This window comes from Homalodisca vitripennis, chromosome 2 (assembly GCF_021130785.1).
Source record: "Homalodisca vitripennis isolate AUS2020 chromosome 2, UT_GWSS_2.1, whole genome shotgun sequence".
NCBI classification, from domain to species: Eukaryota; Metazoa; Arthropoda; class Insecta; order Hemiptera; family Cicadellidae; genus Homalodisca; species Homalodisca vitripennis.
In genome coordinates this window covers 146,137,467-146,158,154 of record NC_060208.1, presented here as the reverse complement: position 1 = coordinate 146,158,154, position 20,688 = coordinate 146,137,467, and the positions used below count along the sequence as shown (strand labels likewise).

Sequence of the window (20,688 nt, the reverse complement as noted above, 5' to 3'; positions counted from 1 at the left end):
ATTAAATATTTTACACATTTAAACAACTTTTTTGAGTGTTTGCGTAAATATAAACATCGAACACTGAAGTAAATCACTCATACAATATTTAATTACGTTTTATTTAAAGACCTAAGATTGAGAATGTATATTGTCTACCAATTAAGATACAGTTATTATATTGCCGGTTATCTGTACACTGCACTTTCGTTGCAACTTTACATATAATGAGTAAAAGTGTCTACTTGACGATACGATACCGTAATCCATGACGGTGATTAGATGGAATTACGAAGGTATGGATATTTATAATTAAGGAAATTATTGAACATGTGACATACTAAATAAAGATTAATTTATTTTTTGGTTCGCCAAAAGTGGTGTGAACCCATAGTTATAAAATAAATCTCTTCGCAATTACGAAAAAAAATTGAAAATATCTTTAATTTTTTAAATGAAAGATACTTTACTGAAGCAAATGCTGCAAGTAGATTTTGGTTCTTAGGAAGACAAAACCATGTTTTCTTAAAAAAAGGACTTAAAACAGTTCTGCAGGTTGGATGGATATTTTAAATTAAAGTTTACCTCAAATATTTGAAGTCTGTACAATATTTGAAGCTGCCTCCAAATGTGGTTTTTAAAAATTATGAATAAGAAATGGAAGAAGTTTTAAATTTTTTACGTTTAATGCACCATTTTTGAGAACATTGTTCTTGAAAATTGTTAATTCCACTAAAAATGTATCCAGCCATGAAAGGCAAATTGTTTGAAAGATAATAGAATATTACTATTCATTATACCCATACTATTATATAAAAATTGAATTGGGTCTGTTTATGTGCTCGTGTGTGTGTAACTTAATGACGTAGAAACTACTCGACCGATTGTACTGAAATGTATACATGAACATCCTAAGGGTCACTGGTTAACATGTAGCCCTACTCTTGTTTCTAAAATCCGTCCGGGTTACGCCACAGTGGACTCTTGGTCTCTAAAGTTGTATTACAGCAAACAAATATTATTAATTGAAATAGACTGTTAAATGTTTTGCGTAAACATTGTTTTATGACAGCACAAACTTTTGTTTAATTAATTCAACCACTATTTGAAATTGGTTTCCATTTGTAGTCTTAAAAGCATGGAACGATGCTTGATAGAAACAGCTCTTATTATTTCAACCTTTCCCGCAACCACTTTCAAACACAGAGTGAGAAAGTATCCAGATAAGAAAGTTAAAAGTTTTAGCGAAAATATATTTTTAACTATAAGTTTTAGCAATAATATAATTTATGCAGTGCTTGGTCAGTACTATTATACAGATATCAAGGACAAAGTTACTATGTAACATTTACTATAAATTTAGAGACTGTTATAAAGAAAACAAACATATGAATTGTTTTATTTTGACAGAAGTAGGCTTATAAGATCTGTATATCCTATATAACAATTACTTTAAATGTGAAGTTGTCTTTTTTGTTTGTTTTGCTTTCACGTGTAAACTTTTCAATCGAACTGACTGAAATTTTACATGGACATTCAACATAATTTTTATGGACATACAGTCCCTGGTGTGAATATAGGCCTATTCTTATTTGGACAACTCGCCGAGATACGCCCCACTGATCTTAAAGTAGCAAAAAATCAGACCTTTGTCTCTAAAGTTGTGAAATATTAACTAAAAAAGTATTCAAAATTGTATCAATTATTGTTCTGTAGAAACATTGTTTTATTATGCGCAACCATATGTTTGATTAATTTAACCACTATTTTCAGTTTGTTTACATTTATAGCGTATACATCCTCTAAAAAGTAACCATTAGTTTTCACGGCGTTTATTGATTTCAACGATTAGGTAAATGTTCATCTGTTTTATAAAATGTTTTAAAACATAAGATAGTTAGAATTTGACTCCAAATACATATACTCGTGGTGTTAGTGATTACTGGGATTACTAATAAAACGTGTTTTGCCTCTCCAATACATCGGTCAAATGAAGAGTTTTAACAGTGATCTAATGGTGTAATCTAATTTAGAAAGGTATTGATAAAAGAAGAAAAAATGGAAAGACAGTCGTGGGACTGACTGACAGAAGTGACTACTTCTTCTGACAGTCTGTGAATATATATATATATATATATATATATATATATATATATATATATATATATATATATTGAAAAAGTACGTTTTCTAATTACTGAATGCTTATTTTGCATATTTTAAAATAATATGAAACACTCAATCCCTTACCATATAGCAGTTCTAGATTTATTATTTTTTTACATATTTTTGTAATAATTTTTACATACTACAACGATAACTGACTTCTTAATATAAAAGCAATAATTATTTATACGCTTTCATTATTATCGTTTATATTAGTTTCTAGAATGTGGTCAGTATCATTTTCACTAAAATCTTGTATTCCCGAAAGAGTTACTTCATTATTATTGTTATTACATTCAAAAAATGAAATTATGGGTTCATAAAACTTAAATAAGAAATAAAAATTCTAGAATAAAATCTTGTTAATATCTTATATCACGGCATGTATTGTTGTTTCGTGTAACTTTGTGCTTTTGTTTTTTACGTTTGACTTTGTTAAATTTAATTTATCTTTTAAAAAGTCAGTTTATGTTTTCGACGTTTCCTCAGCAAAATTTGTATTCAAATTTGTTTTTACGTAATGTATATTAAAGTGTATGTAAGGTAATACCTAATGTGATTGAGTAAAGGTTATAATTATGATCAAAAGAAAGGCCAATTTTCTTCTAGTATTAAATTACACTACGTCTTCGTTAGCTAGAAAAGATCTAATCAATTTATATTTAATCCTTTAAATATATATCCCTAACTCGCCAGAAGAAGCAGTCACTTAAATAATATTGAAAACTAACATAAATGTTCACGCTATCCAAAAAAGTAGCTACAATTTTAGTTAAAAATTTACCCTTTTCAAACGGTAACCATTTGGGACAGTATTTTAAGAAATTACTTATCTTGGTTTCGTTAGTTTTGTCTTGAAGTTGGATGAGACAATATTAGATTGTTTGAGGCTCTCTGATTTTTATAGGCATTTTAAAACCTAATCATAAGAGAATACAAACTTGCCTGTTCACTTTGACTGGAAAAGAGCTAGTCATAAGGCAAGTATAAATGAAGTAATAACTCTTATTAGGCCCCTTATATTAGATATTATTATATTTCAATATATAAAGTAGATCCTTATTTCAATCGTTCTTTGAATTTTCATTTCTTACTCTCGGTTTCACCGATTTTGCACACTAAAAAGTATCGATAATGTTTAGAAAATATCTGATTAGTGACCATAACAAATGACGATTTGAGAACTTACCATTTAGATAACCATCTATATTCTTTACACCTGAATACTCTTATTTTAACTATTACCTTGAGACTATAAAATAACTATTAGGTAATTGTTTTAGACTACTTATTTCCAATGTTATAGTGAATAATTATATGAAATTAATTAAAAAGTGATAAAACAGAATGAAGAAATTAAGTACTGATATTTTCAATGATGGTAAACGAAGTAAATCTATATCAGCGCGAGTTCAAGAGAGCGATGGTTGCTATAGGCAAATGTGGTTTTTGTGGCTCGTGATTGATCGGGACGGATAACTGGAAGTAATTTCCTACAAAGACCACCCTAATGGAGGTTTCTTCTTATTCTTCTCAACTTTGCCATTAAACCTCGCACCATTAGTGTCGCTGCTGCCGCGCAACTATTGACGGGTTGAGAGATTGTTACAGATATATTGTTCCTTGAAAAATGGAATGCTAAGTGATTAATTTATTGTTAAAGTTCTGAGACTTCTTTTTACATTTGGAGACTCGCTGATTGAATTATTAAAACGGATTATTATAAGAAAATTCCCTTTTGAAAAATGATTTATTTCAGATATACTTGTGATAAAATTCAGATATGGGTGAAAAAATTGCATGAGTAAATCAGGTCTTTAGTCACATTTATCCAAGTCTTTACAACATTGTGTTAGTATTAAATACGCGTTACTCTATTAGGGCATGTTTGGACTCATTTCCCATAAATGTTTCATAAACTGCCTCTTTGAATTATCTTGTGTGAATTCGTTAAACACGTTAAATCTGATTAAGTTAAAGTAATTTTGTGATTATCTTTATGATAAAGATTGTTTCGTACTTTAAAACATTCTCAGGAAATTTGAATTAAGTTGTAAAGTGGTAAAATGTTTCAGGCCTCCAAAAACAAAATAAAGATATCTAGGCATCAGATACAAAATTCTTCACCTGTTTCACGGTTTGGGAACACAGTAAATGTGGTATGATGGAAACCCGTTCTAAGTGTGTCAGAGTTTCTTCAGTTAGACGAATCGCTTATCCAATTGAACTGTTATGTAACAATTTACACATTTAAACTGAGTAGAAAACATAAAGACTACATCTTTATTAGCCATACTACATCAGGTCCTTCAATAGGGCTTTTAGAGAGTCAGCGAGAAAGAAACTACAGTAACTAAAACATGAAGTAATTTCCGTGGCAATGACCATTTATTATTTTTATCTAAAGCAATAATGATATAATACTAATCAGCTAAAAGGTATATCACTACATATATTTAAAAATGAACAGTGTATTAATAAAATACGCAATATATGTAAAATCTTAATAGTAACTTATAAGTGTTAATTTTAGTGTATTTCTATAAAATAAAAGTTGCTTTCAATTAGGCCACTTGAGTTTGGTGGCCATCTTGAATTTAGGTTTAATATTTCAAGGAAGAAGGTTATCATGAGAGGAATAATTTTACATTGTTCGTTTATTAATGGTGAAAACCATTAGTAGATGTTTGAAACCCGAAAAAGTAATTAATGTAAATGTAAATTAAAGCATGTAACAAATGTATTATCCGGAGTTGAGTTGTTAAGTCAAGTGTTCCTAAATCCTAAAAATGGTCTTATCAGCGTTCAAATTAATCGGTATCCAAATGGAATAAGTCACCTAATTTTTCATTGTGTGAGTCCTAGGGTTGATAAATTTATTATGCATAACAATTGACAATTATTGTCTCTTAATTAGAGTCCTCGATACAGGAAATCACTCTATCACTGCTGTACAAAAAATAAGTGTTTTTATCTTGGGGGAAAACTACATACCTCCAAAAGGTACCTTTTCGTAAATTTTTCTTTGTCATATGTTCAATCTCGATCAATCTTTGCGTTATTTACACATAATTGTTAAACCACATCATTGTTAGTTTCAAAACAGTATCATTTATCCTGCAAAGTTTTTTGGATAATTTTATCCTAATCAAGAAACATATAATATAATGAATTTGCCTTAACAACAAAGTGATTACATTATAAAATTGATACTTTTTAATTGTTACAGTTAAAACTAAGTTTACCGAGTATAAAAACCCATAGTGTGAAAATATATATTTTATACATTATTAGTTTTATTATTTATTTTGAGCATTTACAAATTTAAAGTTTAATGTGGTAATTTTTATATTTCTCAAGAAGGAACCATTTAGCGTGATAATTCAACTCGAATCTGAGATATTAAGATGATGCAATCGATTTTGGGTTTGAAAAATCATATATCCTGCTATGATAACTTCCCTGTTATATTTTATAAATTGTTTTTGATGATTCCATGTGAAATTATTGGTATTTAAAGTAGGAAAATTAGGTTATTTTGTGTTAAGATCTAAATGTAAACGGCAGAAGATAAAAATATTAAACTTTTACAGCATGTACAGTACATGAGATATAGTTTAGGAAGTAACATGTTTTAATTTATGAAAACATTTAATTTTATTCAGTAAAATAATTTTTAACATGGCATTAAACATATAATATATTTTATAATAATAATATAAAATCCTTAAATCGTATATGAATAGAATACATAGAGCCAGCTCTATTGTTTTACACAAATATTAAGTTGCTAGAAGTTGTATTTTTGTTCACTGAATTTCACTAGTTCAAGGGAAGTAAAACAATACCATGATAAACCAAGTTGTTGTTAAAAATAGTGGTTTCTGAAATAGTGTAAGCGAATTGTGGTAAAAATTACTTTTAGTATTTCTTAAGTAGAACAGTATTTTAAAAATATGAATTTCATGAAGTCCAAAGTGAATCAATATTGATGGAGGGAACATTAATCCTAAAATGAGATGCAAAACCGATTGTTCGGTTTTATTTCAAATTTAAGAAACATCTTTCTAAAGCAGCTGACGTAAGCTCAGGATGAGTGAGGGGTCCCGAGGGAATGACAATATTGAATTTTATCCCGGGATTAAGGAGATCACTGGTTTGTCATCATATTCAAGAGACAGGATTGAGTTGAAATGTCACAAAACAACGGGAATTCAAATAATTTTAAGATGTTACAAAATTACATTTAACAAATAAACTCGAGATGAAGATTTTGTTGTATCAAATACATTAGGTTGTACAAAAGTGATTGATTGAAGGGTTTCCGAAGTAATTTAGAACATGCGGCTATTATAATACCATCTTTTATTCTTATGGTTTCCTACTAACTCATCATCAAACGCATTTAGCATCATTATTACAAACATTTTGAAATGATTAAGTTATGTTTAAACTCCATTAATAGTGCAATGCAGTTTATCCAGAAATATGTATCTAAAGTTGACAAAATTGATAGGACTAACTAATATTTATTAGACTTTAAATCTTGAGCTTAAAAAGTTGCCATTTAAAAAATGTGTCAAGTTAATAAAGCACTCTGCTTTAAGTTGGACATGGTTGTGCCAGAAAATACTAAAAGATTTTTACTATGAAATTTATGTTTGATACAATAGTTGTTTGACAAAAGTAAGTAATAATTCTCGAGTATGATTAAAGTAAAGAAGTGAGACTTTGTATCAAATACTAATAAAAAATATACTCCAATACAAAACTTACTCATATTCTTATCACAACAGACCTTCTTATTACTACTTCCTGAGTAAACAAATGTATGTACATATCTTCTGTATACAGTATATGAGATGTATTTTAGTTATCTTTAAATCATACAATTTTAATTTTATTCTAAAATTTACATTGTATACTATTACTATTGTGATTTCAAACTCGAGTGAAGATGGACTCGGTTCTCACACACAGGCTTCTGCCCATGTGGGTACCTCCTCGTGTATTCTATTATCACCAGATTTGTATATATGTAAATGAGATAAATAAATGAAATGAGTGAATGAATGAATGTACCTACTGAATGACAGATTCACCAACACCCAGCAATAACATGAAATATAGAGACATGAAATTTGTAACTTATGTTTATCTTGTCCCTAAAGGCAACGTCATGATTTTTCGGTCCGACGTCAGGACACCGTCTCTGAAGTTACGAAAGTTCTCGTAGCTAATAATGTTTACTTTAACCATCACTGAAATCACTTATCAGTACAGAGGTTATCCAGATAATAAAATAGGAAGTTTTAGTCAAAATACATTTTTAACTGTAAGTATTTGCAAATAATAAGAATATAGTGCTTGATCAATACTGTAACGCAGATATCAAAGACAGTGTTAAGTACCTAAATTCTGTTACGGAATTAAATACTGTTACAAAACACGTCTTGTTTGTGTTTTTTTTTTACTGGAGTAGGCTTTTTACGTGTACATTTTTTGATCGAAGCAAAAACCCCCAATATAGCGACATAAATATTTTAGAATCGAAGTGAATTACAATTATCAAAAGAAGACACTTTATGGGCGAAGTAGGCCTCTAAACGGCCATAACAAGGCAAACTTAACTATTGTACCTGGAAAAAGTACCATAGACCGGAGTAAAATACAAGGCCATAGGTACATACACTTATTGACCAAAATAGGTTTCTCAGACTTTCGTACGTGTATATATTCTTGATTGGGGCATCAACGCACATTATGAAAATGAAAAGCCAAGGACACTTTAAGATTCCTCCACGTTGGATTAGTGGTATTGTTACTAAAATAGATTGTACTTAAATATTGGAGTGAAATTTGATTTTTAGATCCATAATGGATTAGGAGAACGGAAAATATTTCTGTGATTGTCACTTGACTCAGGAGTGTTTATAATCTGATTTAAAAGAAAATATCATGAGAAGGAGAAATAGCAGTTTTCAAATATTTGTGCCAGACATTCTGAAAACAAACAGACTGAGGCTTAAATAGTATCAACATATTTTTAAACTTGTACACATGTATTTACATAAAGTTTTGAAAACTGAATTAACCGGTGAAAATTACTGACATGATGGAGGAAAGGAATTATGGTTAGGAAGATGAATTCCGTGACATTGCCCCTTTATCTAATCTACCCCCTCATGGTAATATACTAGAGTAGCCTGACTACAAATGTGGCCAGTAGCTATGTTAGTAACCTTATTCAAGTGGTGTTCATTTGTAAACCAGGATAAATTCAAAGTGGTGGTCATCCAAGCAGCCGAAACATAAAACAAATGTACAAGAACTATGAAGCATAAAAGGTTAACTTCCGCGACTACTGTTTGTCTACACCACAAATGATTAGAAGAGCAAAGTTCACTCATGCTCTTGAGAGAGATTTAGATTTTTAGACAAAACTTCACACAAGAAAGAAAGAATCCATTCTGTCGATGACTCACTTTTGTTTCCAATATCTCCTTAAGGTCGAATTAAAGTAGTCCAGTCGAGTTTTGTGTTGCTTTGTTTGTAACAGTTTAGGAGCTCTAATCTATTAAAAACTAAAGTGAGTTTGTGAGACGTCTTGAGAGTGAATATTAAGAGATGCAGTTGAAGAAGAAATTGGAATCACCTGAGAGTACCTAATCGAGATTATTATTAGTTTCACAACAGAACCGAAGAATAAACAAGGGTTAACTCGTAAACCCCACATTGGCTCCATCTGCGGTAGGCTATGTTGCTTCTGGCAATAAAGCTACAAAGTTTATTGGCCTTGTAAAACGGCCCAATTTTAAAGTTTAGGCCAGATTTGTCCACATAAAGGCCATGAGAACATCAACAGAGGTCAATTTAAAAGGCCAGAAAACGTCAAATTTTTTGGGTTTCGCTGTGTTAAAGATGCGTCAGTTACAAGTTTTCCTACGTTTCTTGGCAAATAAAAATAAAAGACAGAGATCTCATGAGAACAAAATTTACACCGCGATCTATGTGTAGACCTGGGAATCGTCATTTAAGGGATCTAGCGCAACTAGCGAAATCTGCCGATTGTTCTTATTACTAACCTCAAGGAGAACTCTTGTTTGATTTGGGTAGTAATAACGGTCATTCATTACTAAATTTCACTGTACAGTATTTTTATGTTACTTTAGTCGGGCTTTACTACAGAAAATCACGGTATTTATAATTTAATTTCTAATATACTGTCTTTTTACTGTAACATGAATACGTCTTGTAGATTTATACACTTTTCTTAATTAACTCCTATTAGTAATGAAATTATTTACACCACTAGTTTTAGGAATTAAATATGACAAATATACTTGCAATGCATTGTTGTTTATCGTATGATAAATGAATTAATGATTGTGAGAATTTAGTTTTTACATTTTAATGCCAACTTTCAGGTCAAAGAAGAATTAATTTCATCATAAAAAGCTCTATAGCGAAATTAGATGGTTTATTTATCACCAATCGGTAGGTATACTACTTAAAGAACATTTTAAAAACCGATCCTGTTACATTGTGAACATTTATAATTTATGTTAATTTTTTTAATCAACTTTATGTTTACAAAAACTATTTCCCAATAATAAATATATTAAATAAATAAATAAATAGCAAATTTTTCTTAAAGTAGAATAGTATGTGTGTTATATGGTATCTATTATTTTGGCCCCACTCAAATAAATCAAATTCATAGAATAACTCACAGTATGGCATTTTTAGTAAATTACATATGTTTGAATTTTGTCAACAGTTTTTAGAAAAAGTTGAGAATAAAGATAAAGTCACAATTTTTAAAGACTAACCAAACCTATGCACGCACCACGCAGGTTGAAGGAGCAACCCCTTTGGGCTCTATAAACCTTTCTTGACAATTCTTTATAATCTGCGCTTCTTGTTCAAACTGCTCACGTTTTTATTCGTTCACAGTTTCTCTGTGATTTAAAGGATGTGAAGTCTGTATAGAGGATATTATATAAATTTATTTATGACTATGGATGATTAGAATTAGAAATGTTATTATCAGAAATGTTATGATTAGAATTAAAATTATATTTGATCTATGTTCAGTCAAATATAAATTAATCTCTTTCCTTCACATAGTTCGTGTTTAGTTATCATATAAATAACCTTTTAATTTGTGCTGTTGATTAAAAATTGGCATTTTCAAAACTGGCACAATCACAAAGTTGAAGGTTAAGAAGACAAATTAATTATACTCATTAACATAATATGTAACTGATTAGTATGTAATAGCAAATTGAAATCGCAAATACATTTATTTCTTTATTATGTTTGCATTTAAGCAAAAATATTATTTTCGGGACTTATAGCTTATAAAGTATACTGAAAAAAGTGCCCGCATGTATTCCATGGACGTGTTTAAGGTTGAGTATTGTAACAAAACATCTATGTAATCTATGTAAATAAAATCTAGAATAAGTTTGATTTTTTTTAATTGTTATAGTTGTGTCACATAACAGTTAATGTTATTAATAGAATTAGAAAAATATACAATTCAATGTTATAACAGTTAATGTTGTTAATGTAACAACTAAAAGTAACAAAAATTTGTTATAACATTGGAATGTCTATTTTTCTAGATCAAGGCCCGTTATTTTAGCCGCTTCTGTACGACTTTTTATGGAATTTTAATCGATTTTGGGTAGAGTAAAATTATTTAAATATAATAGTCACAATCCTTCAATATACTCTTCCTGAATACAGAAAAAAGAAACTACATTTTGGTGACTTTACGAGAAATTATAGACATTTAAAGTAGTATATAATGTTAATTGTAGTTATCTTTTTGTTACTTTCATACAAATTCTTAAAATGACGCAAACAATACGAAGATGATGTTATAACATTGAGATGTGCATTTTACTGTAACTAGACATTTAATTGTATGTTACTATAACTGGATGTTATAACATGTAACTGTCCCGTTGTTTTAGTACCTTCTAAAATAATGTTTTATTACCTTACCGTTAGAGTATAACTTCTTAAAAAAGCACCACTTATAACCAATACCAAGTATATAACTTTTTTATCTTCACACTCACAGGACAGCTTATATTTACCTGAATTATTTTTAAACCAAAATGCAAATTTAATTTCTTGTATAAATATATAAATTTTTGTGGACCTTAGTCTGTAAACGTTTAATTGATTTTAGATAGTCTAAAAATTGTGTATATTTAATGAAAATATTACAAGCTTATTTTGAATAGCCTATGTTATATTTTAAAGCAATCTTTTGTTAAAAATGTACAGTTGAATGAATGTGAAAGCACGATGACGATGCCCCGTAATATGTAATGTCTAATCCATTAATAAACACACTAAACTAAAATTTACTGACACTGTTTAAACAGGCCATCGATTTGATTTTCAGCAGAGGAACATTTTAAACATACTGTTGTATGCTGTAGATGGAGCTTATATTGGTCACTATTAAATTACATACATTGCAACAAAAAATACATAGGACAAACAAGAAGAAAAATTCATACACGATATAAAGAACATTGCTACCACATTAAATTCAACAGAAAAGAAAAATCTGCCGTCGCACACCACTGCATCAATACTGGACACACCATATCACAGAAAAACTTAAAACTATTAAAACATGTTAACACTCCAAAATATTTAAATGCATGGGAGTCATATTACATAAATCAAACAAATACAGATGATCTATTAAATCAAGAAGATGGACCAATTCAAAATTCAATATTACTTAAACGAAGATTACAAAAATAACATTCAAAATTTATATAGTATAATACCAGTAATAATTTAATTATATTTACACACTACGCCACACAAGACAAATTAATATTAAATCACATATGTTAACTAATATTAATAATCAAATTTACTTTTTGTATTTATTTTGTGATGTGTCTGAAGAAGATATCTTGGATATCGAAAGGCCTCACAAAACAATAAAATGTATTAAATATTGGTTTTATGTTTTTAATGTAATTTAATACTGTTGTATATTAATTAAATTACAAAGTACTACGAAGAAAATTTTTATTCTTTGTAAGTTTTTAATAATTACTATAATCTACTACCTAAAAAGCCTAAATGGCTTTGTTAGTTCTATAAATGGTAATCCGTCTCAGCAAAATCACTAAAAGTGAATAATGTATGAAGGAACCGCCAGTTCCAAAAGGTCACAATTTTCACACCACTGAGACTCTAATGACAGGTTAATTGAGGAAAGTTGGCAGACAGCAAAGGTAGCCTGGTTCTTCGCCAACTGTCATATCCATTGCTTCTTTCTTTCTTTATCTCAAAAAGAAATAATTTGTGCCAAGTTTTAAGTTAGATTTCATCTGTTGTACACAACATAATTATTAGGTAAATCGTACACACTATTCCTATATACATGGCTGGCAATGAAACATTTTAAAAGGTATTTGTAGTTAACTGTTACAACATTAAACCTCACGTTAAAACCTTTTTTTTAATCAGATGAATTCAAATCTAATATTCTGTAGTGAAAGCGTATGTAGCCTGCAAAAGCATGTTAAACTTTTTCTCTGTTTACAGGATTTCGCTACGTTATACAACTATTAGAGGCGATCTATTATTATTGACTGAGCGTTAGCTAATCCTATTACATGAGGGGGTTGAACAAATTGCATTGGTCCAACTATGGAAATTGGTTGTGTGTCATTAAAGCCTACCACTCAGCAGGTTCACACACTTTTATTTTGCCTGCCAACGAGATATACAAATTTCTTTCATGTATAATTATTTGTCTGTCTAACTGTCCGCAATATACCCCGAAATGAAATGAGCTACAGTCTTAAAATTTGTCATGCAATCACAGTGATGTGGTGTGACGTATTCCTACCTTGTTGTGGCCCCATAAACATTTCCCTGAATTTATTCACACAAACTTATGTATTGAAAAAGAAGTTTCAGAGATAAAGATGACCTGAAAATAAAACAACCACATATAAACTAAAAACCTATTAAATGTTCGTCAAATCTAGCAATGGATCTTGATGATGATCTCATGGTTCGTGGTTTGTTTTACTAAGTTTTTTGCAGCTTTGAAAAAATGGAATACCTGTATATTAGTAGAACATTTGATTGCATTAGTTTCACAGAAGATAAAATAGTTCATATGGACGAGGAGTGCCGGGGTTGGAGAAATGTTTCAGTTAATTGTGAGGTCCGACGGACTGTGCCCCGTGACTTAGACTGCAACGTTCAAATATTTACTACGTTAGCTACCCGAGCCTCTCACTCTTCAGAGGGCAGTCCATCGCTTACTTTTTCGTCCTTTAATATATATAGCATTGGATGATTTATCTTGTATGTAACTAATAAAATTAAAGGTGGAAGACATTTAAAACAAATGAACAAATCAGCGATGCCATCAATTATTATTTACTTCATAAATCTAAACCTACAATATTTATTGCCTAATTGAATCCTTTGCCAGTAAATAAAATCTGCCTTTTTATTTTGTCGCGAATGGCCATGAAAAAGTAAAATAGCTGGCATGGTGCAACTAAAGTCAATTAATGTAAATTGCTCTATTTCGGAAGAAAACTAACCACAATGTCAACTGTCGTATTTTGGTTTTCTCTTATTGAAAATTTATTTTTAATTGTGTGCCAGGAGAATTAACGTATGGTGAAGGAAACAGGATTTTCCTGACATTTTCCATCGTTCAGTGAAACAAAAAATCAGTAACACTAATCGAGATCTGCAATCTGATCTCTTCTTCAGGTAAGCAAGTAACCTAACAAATAATTACAAAATAGGGAAAAAATAAACAAAAATCCAGAGCGATGTGACACGCCTAAGTCAGGAATCACAACCACCATGTTGTGTATTAACTTCACTAACTCTAAAACATGCACTTGGTAAAAAAATAAACAAAACACTAATTATTAAAACTGAACTACAGAATACAGGTCACAATACGTCTGCATTCGTCGACATATGATCAACCACGTACGACTGACCAAAGGGCAATAGTAAATGTCGAGCGTCACGGCAGAAACAAGATGGCGGCAATGAAAAGGAAGGAGGACAGGAATTGGCCATTTTTATTATAGGTTCATGCTAGATGAACTTCTTAAAACCAAGAATTTACCGATTCCATGTTATTTAATACTACCCTTAAACAAAGTTAAATTATAAATAATCACTGAGTATTGCTTTCAATGACTTAACGTGACATTGTGACAAGTCAAAACTAAATCTATTCAGAGCTCAGTAGCTAATTATCCAGTCAAGACAAAGGACCGAGGGCGGCTTCAAAATCGATCTTGAATGTAAATCCAATATTATCTCCAATTGTGTCCCACGTCTTTGTATCTGTGTGGAGAACACCTGGGCCCTCATTAATGTGAAACTGTGTGAAGTCAAAACTAAATCAATTCAGGGAGCTCAGTAGCTAATTATCCAGTCAAGACAAAGGACCGAGGGCGGCTTCAAAATCGATCTTGAATGTAAATCCAATATTATCCAATTGCATCCCACGTCTTTGAAGCTGTGTGGAGAACACCTGGGCCCTCATTATCATATCTTGACTGTCTCCTTGACAGTGGTTGACGGTATTATAAAACTTGTAGTGTTCGTGCGAAACTGTCTTTCTTACAAAACGAATTCTGGTTGATATAATCTTATGAGACGATATAAAATCTTGTTTTTACAAAGTCTGAGTACGCCAAATCAAATTTCATGTAATAGAATTAGCTAAGTACATGCAAAGTTTCAAGCTATATCTCATTTCATTCTATAGATGTTCTCCGGACAGAAATAAAATCATAAAGGAAGACATTGTTACAGCTTCCTGTCAGACAAAAGAGACAGCTTGAAAACCTACTGGGTGATTAGCTTCAATAGCGCTCAGTAAAATGCCATTGATATACATGCGCCATCATCTAAATCTTTCTTGTAAGTTTAGAACGAAGTTTCGTGCAAAATTTAAACCATACAAATGGAATATTTCTTAAGATTGCGGATAGTTAGGTGATACAAACGCTCAGCTAAATCTCACAGAGGGACATGGTCATTACTAAACACGACGTAGGTTATGTTGTCTATGTACAAATAAACCGATACAACAAAACCGAAGAAACAAAACGAAAATCTTACTAACCAATCAAAGTAAAAGCATTGAATGTGAATGTTACATTAACAATTATGTTAAAATCTGAGAGATCTGAGAGAAAATCAATTTACTAATTAAATAAAGAGATAAACTAGACTCGACGCCTATTTTCGATCACGTTCAGCTTACTAATATAAACTCTAAAATCAGGAAACTCGCTCAAGGGTTCGGGAATTGACTATGCCTACCTTATTCCGTGGGCAACGGACACGTACAATCCGTTGGATTCTAGAGACAAGTCTGAAAAATGGTCGTGGGAATTTTGGGAAACCTCCTTAGAAGTCTAAGCCAATCTAAGACATTACTGAAGTGATATATAAGAAGGGAAAATAGTTTAAAAAAGTAAATTAAGTTTAATAACGATTAATATAACTTTGTTATCATAGGCTGCGCCGTTTTGGCAATTTTACACTGTCTTATTTATTGGAGTTAATATATTTCTTGATTATTTCTAAGGATTGTCTCATTGTTATTGACAATATTAGTATGAAATCTTGGAAAATACTGTAACTTTGCAAATACTATTGCATGTTTGGTTTTATAACTCCACTGTGTTATGCTACAGCCGATGTTACTGTATCCTGACGTGTAATAAGTCTACTACGTCCACTAACTCGTATACATATTAATAATTTTGTTTTTCCGATGTAGACTGAACCAAAACTATAAGGCATTTCTTAGACTTCAGGTATTCACATTGGAATAATTTTCTACACTGGTCTGAAACAGTAATTCAGTGGTTTAGCCACCTTAAATAAAGTTTTAATATAATTTAAGAAAGGAAAATTTCAAAGTTTTTAATTTCAATTTGGATCTGATTGTGGCATACTTTTAAACCTATCTTTCATAACTTGTTTTCAACGGTTTTATTAATCTGCGACATCTTGTCTGAATTCCGGCTAAATTATAATTTCACCCCTACAAGCTTTGTATTGAAATATTCTTATTAGTAAATTATTTGAGATTACGGATAAGAAAATTCAGGCTAAAAATAAAATAAATTAGAATACCTCTCACTTAATTTAAAGCCTTTTGTATATTATGCTATTGTTTCAAAAATTTTTAATGTAAATTAAGTAGAACACTGTTTTTTCCTGGTTGTTCTAATACAACTTTAACCCCATTTTAATCTTCTTAAACAAGATTTTATTTGTCTGTTGAGAGCACGTGTGTGTCAAATTTCAATTATCCAGGACATAGTCAAGCTGAAAACAAAATATAGCTCTTCAAAGAAGTTGCAACTCTAGTTGCACTCCTATGGATGTTTGGTTTAATATTTGTGAAATGTATTATTTTATCTATTCATGTCATTGAGAAAATATGTTTCAAGTTTCGTCTACTTGATATATCGGGAAGTTGGTGAATTAGTGATGAGTGAATGAGTGAGGGGTTTCCTTATATACATATATATATATATATATATATATATATATATATAGATGTCTTTTGGATATCATTAGAGAAGTAACTGTAATTAAATTACAAAATATAACCACAAACGCCTACAAATAAAATGGGAATGGTAAGCTAAATATTTCAGTAGACCTGAAGCTGAATTCCAAATAGAGAAGATGAATTAAGAGGTTGATTTATTTAATAACTTCTTTTGATGCTGGGGTACAATCCTCATAAATGTTGAAAACTCAAACATCTGAGTCTAAGGATTGTGTAAGTAAGAGAAAGAAATATTTGGTTATATTTATGAAAGGTTAAATTAGTCATAAAGCGCAATTATGTATTGCTTCATGTATATTTCATTGCAATTCGTGCAAAGGAAACATTACTCTGCAAAATGTTGTATACCAAATACAGTTGTGATAACTAAAAAATATAGTAACATGTTTATAAAAGTAATACTTTTTAAAAGTTACAGAGTTTTTAAAATTACGTTACGCGAGTATCTGTTAGAATATATTTAAGCTCATTCGATTAAAGTGAAATGTACATTTAACTTGATTATCTTATTGAGTTTTCCTACTTAGTCAATATTAGCATATTGTTAGCGTCACAATATTTTAGAGCTTTGGACATCCATTAGAAATAGTTCAGAGACACAAAATATCAAGGATACCAGATCCTAAAAATAAAAATATCCAAGTAATTAGTATTAGTTTGTTTTTTTGAAGATTTATTTTGTGAACAGCTATGAAAACTTATTTGGTGACACCGTGAGGACAATTTATAACTAACTCCATATTTAAGTTAATTGCATTGAGCCGTCAACATCAATAACATACTACGTTCTGGAAAAAGTAGATCAATATTTATTCAGCATAATTACAATTTGCATACCCGCTGCTGTAAAAATGCAAACTTCTAAGTTGCATACATGTTGTGAAAATCGAAATCTGAAACCATAAGCACACAATGCGAATCAGCTAACTGCAATTACGTTGCTTACAACCTATCAGCCCGTGGCTAGTGTATTTACCTGTATTAGTCTCTAGGCAACAAATAACTAAACTGTACTGTCTATGCAGCGACAAGCTGTAACTAACGGTAACCGTGACACAAGGCTTAGGCGGATATTCGTTTTACGTTGCTTACAACCTATCAGCCCGTGGCTAGTGTATTTACCTGTATTAGTCTCTAGGCAACAAATAACTAAACTGTACTGTCTATGCAGCGACAAGCTGTAACTAACGGTAACCGTGACACAAGGCTTAGGCGGATATTCGTTTTACATTGATACAACCTGGAACTTTTTGTAAGGATAGAAGGTTTTGAGTATTTGTAGTGTTGAAGATGGAGCTTGTATTGGCTACTATTAACTTAATTACTACATTTAGAACACACAAACCAATACTTAAAACTTTTATTTTTTTGAGGCCTTTCGATAGCAGGCCATTTTTATGTGTTCTAAATGTAGTGATTAATTTTGTAGAGTGAACAAACTATTAAAAAGTATTATTTGATAAGACGTGATTTTTTTTCAAAATGAATTACAATAATAGCTGATCTTCAGCTTGCTTACTGTGATTAAAATAAGAAAAATATAAAACAGGAAAATAAAATAAATACTTATATTATACGTAAATAGTAATCAAACAATTTTTGACTGATGTGTTAAAATTTTAGTGACTAATAACTTTTAATGGGTTCCCAATGTTTACCCGAAAATTTCAATCATATTTCAGAGTGGTACTTACTCAACTAGGGTTCTTTCACTGACTGACAATATTGAAATGTCTTGTCAGAACTATTAACACTGGCTGGGGAGAAAGTCCGGTGTTATTGTTGTGATCTTGAAAACTGAAGGTTGAACGTGATTACCAATTCTCAAAGTCATCGTGACGATTTAGTTTTCCACTAGTCTTATAATAGATACACGTACAGTTATGAGTTTAAAAATGCAAGTCATTCCCTTTCTTCAAAACATAACTGGAGGTCACGTGCCAGATGTTTTACAAAACTGTTGCTTTGTAAATCATAAGACGTATTTCCCATCACGTTCATGCAACCAGGATGATGATATCTTACTATATATACACATATATATATATACTACATATATATATATATATATATATATATATATATATATATATATATATATATATATATATATAATAGGCTTAATTTTATACTTTTGAATAGCGACCTTTGCGTCGAAAACTAAAGCAATAAATCGTTTTAGCAAAAAATACGCTATTTGTAATTCTCATATCAATTTAAATTTGACTTAGCACACTATGCGACGCTATGGGCCGCTTAACACAATTGTCACACACATAGAATTCTTGTATCGCGCCTGAGAGGATATATAAGAGTCTCCATGAAACTTCTTAGATCCGGCTGACCTAAAATATATATATTATATAGCTTAACTGATGAAAAGAATTTCTAATCCTCATGTGATTCTTACTTATGCGTCTTTAAAATTCTTTATAGTCTGGAATTATTACAGAGAAATAAGCTAAATGACACTAATAAATTGATGTATGGATATCTCCTAGGAATTCTTTCTTGCCATGACCTCTATATCAAATCAATCGTTTTAAGTGAGATACATAAGATGAAACTGTAAATCCAGCTGCCAGAACGATGTAAAGGGAGACTTGGCCAAACATCTTTTAAGAACTTTCAAGAATCTAAAGTAAAACTATTAGTACCTGATTAGTTTTTAATGATAAAGAAGTATTTAGCAAAAGCATAATGTTTGTGTTACGTGTGAGTGAGCTTTATTACTTAAACCTGTTAATAAAACTACAGAAAATATAAATGTATATCATAATGATGAATGTTGTATTTAATTGCAGTGTTAATCCAAAGTATCACTGAACTGGAATATTAACATTTATTTTAATTTCATACATTTTATGGAAGGAAAACATATTCTTAATTACAGGATTTAGTGGGCATGCAGCGTAAAAAATTAAGATGCGAGTGCAAAGTTCCTCACCACATAGGCTAAACGTAATAATATGATGCGTGTTCTATAAACTCAATAACCTCCCCATGTTCCCTTTATGAAAAAGAAGTTAGTAGGCATGAAGACAGTATAGGGGAGAACAGCAATTGGATAAGAAATTCCTTTCTCCGCTGATGAAAAAAATGATTATACTTGTGCATTAAACTGAAATTTTAAACACTTTTTACGCGATAAATTAACGAGAACCCTCGAGTTAGCGAGTTTCATTCTTCTTGGGAGTAATATGAACTCGCACACTCTAGTAACAGGTCTCTATCAAATATTTTGTTGTTTGGTTAGGGTTTAACATACAGATTGTTCAATTTAGAAGGGTGGCTCTCACACTATTACCGGGTTTTATTCCAGTTTTAAAAGGTGCAACTTTCAGACGTCAGGTTATAGCCAGATTGTACGACTCGTACAATCGTCTAGGTATTCCATAAAGATTTAAGGATTTATCGAAATACAAGAAATCACCAATGAGCTCGTTTCATATCAGCATGAAATGAAGCAATACAGATTACGCTATTTATCTGAAGTGTTGATGCATGGAAAAAGCACATGAACTCATAAAATAGCCCTGAGGTCTACAATAAATATAGTAAAAGTATGAAAAAATCTAAATAATAGAGGCCAAAATTGGCGCGTTGCAGAGGTTCTGGATGTGACACGGTAAAACCGCTGCTCGTTCGTCATACAGTGGCGGACTGCCAGCAACCTCAGGTTGCGTTACCTCAGAGCTATCTGGCGGTGATAATATGAAATATTCTCTCACTTTCAGCATGGATGGCTTTACTTTTTTTCTTTGCCTCCAAATGAACATGTTGCTGTCATCTCGTTAACGTTGTATGAACACTGTTATATTGCTTTAGTAGATAACCATTGATTTATAATATATGTTTGTCTCAGAGAACAAGTTTTGATAATTTATTGGCTAAGCGTTAGCGAAGCC

General features: G+C 30.8%; 1 protein-coding gene across 1 annotated transcript in view; it reads right to left on the bottom strand.

Moving 5' to 3' along the window:
* The window catches only part of LOC124354852 (probable cytochrome P450 6a14), a 34,896-nt gene extending 16,293 nt beyond the window's left edge, over positions 1-18,603 (bottom strand). Inside the window, exon 1 of the mRNA XM_046805611.1 lies at positions 18,475-18,603. The gene's annotated coding sequence lies outside the window, so the exon portion shown is untranslated. The remainder of the gene's footprint in view (positions 1-18,474) is intronic.
* Between the last annotated feature and the right edge of the window lie 2,085 nt (positions 18,604-20,688).